The 3,095-nt window shown below is 41.3% G+C and overlaps 1 long non-coding RNA gene across 1 annotated transcript in view; it reads right to left on the minus strand.

The window, feature by feature from the left end:
- The window catches only part of LOC110270746, a 15,256-nt gene continuing 14,413 nt past the window's right edge, over window positions 2,253–3,095 (minus strand). The window contains exon 3 of the long non-coding RNA XR_002360385.1: window positions 2,253–2,388. This is a non-coding gene — a long non-coding RNA (uncharacterized LOC110270746). The remainder of the gene's footprint in view (window positions 2,389–3,095) is intronic.

Here is a 3,095-nt window from a genome sequence, read left to right on the forward strand (position 1 = left end):
TATCCAAAACCAAATAAAAAGAAACATCCACAATCTAAAAAAAACGTCCAAATCATTGTAAAACGAATATCTAAAATCTAATAAAAAGAAACATCCAAAACATAACAAAAAGCAAAATGGCACCTCCAAAAATATTAGAAAAAGAATATTCGAAAATAAAAAATATCCAAAATAATCCAAAACATAAAAAAAGAACCATCCAAAATATAAGTAAAAGAAACATCAAAACAGATAAAAAAATACGTTCGAAATCTAAGAGAAAGAAACATTTAAAACTAGTTAAAAAATTATCCAAATCATAGAAGAAGAAGAAGAAGATGTGCCTACTCTATCACAAAAAGAAAAGGAATGAATTAGATACCAAACAGTTGTAAGCGGTGAATAAGGAGTTATTATTTGGACAGCCAGGCCCTTGAAGTGGTGATCTTCATCATGGCGTTTAACTAGTAGTAATTGTCATGACTTGTCAGCGAAAATGCACACATGAACACCACCATGGCCTTCAACATCATCATCCACATACCATCTGCTGGTGTGATGCGCGACGCAGTGGCACAAGCTGTGGCTTTCGTCTCTGGTGTTACTGTGCGAGAGTGCTGAATGATGTTTGCAGTGGAGATCTTGTGGCTAATAGTGGTGGGCGAGAGCTAGGCAACGATGATTGGCGACACGGAGCAGCGGGGCGGTTGTGGCGTTAGGAGTTGGAGAGGAAGAACAGTTGTGGCATTAAAAGTTGGAGAAAAAGGCCATGACTTGAGGGGTGGAGTGGGAAGGTGCTTGTTTTTTAATAGCAAACCTGATTTTTTGAAGAAAAAGTCAACATAACCACCTTTACGTGTAGTCAATGTAAGACCCAGAACTTTTGAAAAGTCTTATTATGATCAAGTCTCAAATCATATAGCTATTTATAGCCTTAATTTCAGAAATTATTTTATTAAAGATAATTAAGACAAGTTTTGATTTATTGAATTTGAGATAAGTTATGATTATTATTCAATTTTACAATTATTGGATTATTTTTCATATTTGAATTATAAAATCGGTAGTTGTGAAATAATAAGGATTTTTATATGATTTGGATTAAATAATTAATATTTTAAATAATAGTACTGCTACTTTGAAAAATAAAGAGTTTAATTATATTATCTCTAATTATTTTGATTTGGGCATTTTACGGAAAATAATTTGTGAAATTGATGAGCAAATAGTATTTTCTACATACAATTAGTGTTGGATTTAATTTGGGGTTTCAATCATTATATTATTCTCAATTTTATGTGAAATTACCAATTTACCCTTAACCCTAATTTTCAAAATAAGAAAACCCTAACCCAGTAACCCGTTACCATGACCCGGTTCCCTTCTCGTTCAACCAAGCAGCAGCAGCACATGATCTTCCTTTTTCCCTTTCCATGAAAGAAAGGAACGAAAGCAGAAAGAGAGAGAGAGGTTGAGTTGCTGCAGAGGAGAGTAAGGAAGCCGCCGCTCAGCTGGTCACCGCCGCTCATCCTCACTGCCGCCAGCTGCGTGTCCCCACCAAGCCGCCGAACCTGCCACGCATCGCCGCCGCCAATCTTGCGCCGCCGCGGTCCCGTCGAGCTTCTGCCAACACCGCACGAAACAAAGAGAGAGACCGATGGAGAAGAGGGCCGCGAAGGGGGGAAGAGCCACCGATTGCAGTCGCCGTTGGGTCCTTGTTCCTCGCCGTTGAAGGAGCTGCTCCCAGCCACGGTGGTTGCCGATGTTCGCGCCGCTGCTATCGCCGCCGTGAACCGTGGTTAGAGGAGGGAGCGAGAGATCAGGGGAGAGGTGTGTCGCGCTCTGCTTCAGTTGAGTCGGCCTTGCTTCCTCCGCTGTTGGGGATTGCCTCCGTCATTGTCGCAGGCGAGGAGAGAGCAGTGCGAGAAGAACAGAACGCGAGGGAGAAACCGGTCCGCCATTGAGCTGCCGCGTCAGAAAAGGGGTTCATGCCGCCGGAATTCCCCTGCCGCCGCCGTTGCCCTTGGAAGCCGCTGCTGAAGCCAGGGTGCTATGGTGGTTGTTAACCGAGCCGCTGTTGATGATTGCGTGCGGCTATGCTGATTCTGAGTCGCCGTGTCACTGCCAAGTAAGGAAACTCACTGGAATAGCACATCGGAGCTACTGTTTAGCTGATGCCGCTGCCTGGGTCGCTGCGGTACGAGCTGCCATTGATGGAGCTGCTATGTTCAGTGATTTCTGCGAGTTCTGACTTTGCGGTAAGGGTGTTAAATTTGTGGTTTCTGTCATTTTGGGTTTCGAAAAGATTTTGATGCTGCGCGGTTTTTTATAGTTGATCCACCGGAGCTTCTGGCCGCTGCCGGAACTGTTGCCGGGCCGGTTCGAAATCGCAGCTGCCTCATTGTTTTACTTCGGTAAGAAATTATGTTTCGAATAATCTCGCGTTAGTATTCTGTTGTGTTTGGTTAATGAATATGAGTCTTGGTAACGTGGGATCGAGTCCTGATTATTATATGTTGCGATTAGTGTTGCTTTGGTTATTACGAACGTGACTGGGAGCTGAGGTTTTGGTTGCTGTCAGTTCGGGTTGAGGCGAAAAGGACTCTGTGAGACGTTTGGATTATGGAATTTGCGTTTTGAGGTAGGGGCACTTTCCAAAAACTATATTTTTATATGTTGGAATTATTACATGTGGATACTGATGTGAGAAAATGTGTATTTGGTGATTGTATCGGCCTTATGTATTATTTGATTGACTCGAATGTTTATGGATGTTGGTTTGGATGAGTTGTTGTGCGGCTTTGTGAAATGTAATGTTTTGAAGCTGATCCTTTAAATATTTGAAATCTGAGTTTAATCCGTTGAGGATTGGTTTGAATTGAGTCAATTATTTTGATGATGTGAAAGATACAATACTCTTGAAATTCAGCCTGGGTTGTTTTAATTGATTTGGTTTTGATAAATGATTTATTGCTGAACTGATTCTTTAAAGCTTATTCTTTAAAAAATGAGTTAAATCGGTTGATATTGAGTTGATTTTTGAAATGGTTTCCTTGAGATATGCCACTGAGGCGACTGTTGGATTTTGGATTTTTTTGAATTGATTTCTGGTTTTG

Source organism: Arachis ipaensis, chromosome B04 (assembly GCF_000816755.2).
Source record: "Arachis ipaensis cultivar K30076 chromosome B04, Araip1.1, whole genome shotgun sequence".
NCBI classification, from domain to species: Eukaryota; Viridiplantae; Streptophyta; class Magnoliopsida; order Fabales; family Fabaceae; genus Arachis; species Arachis ipaensis.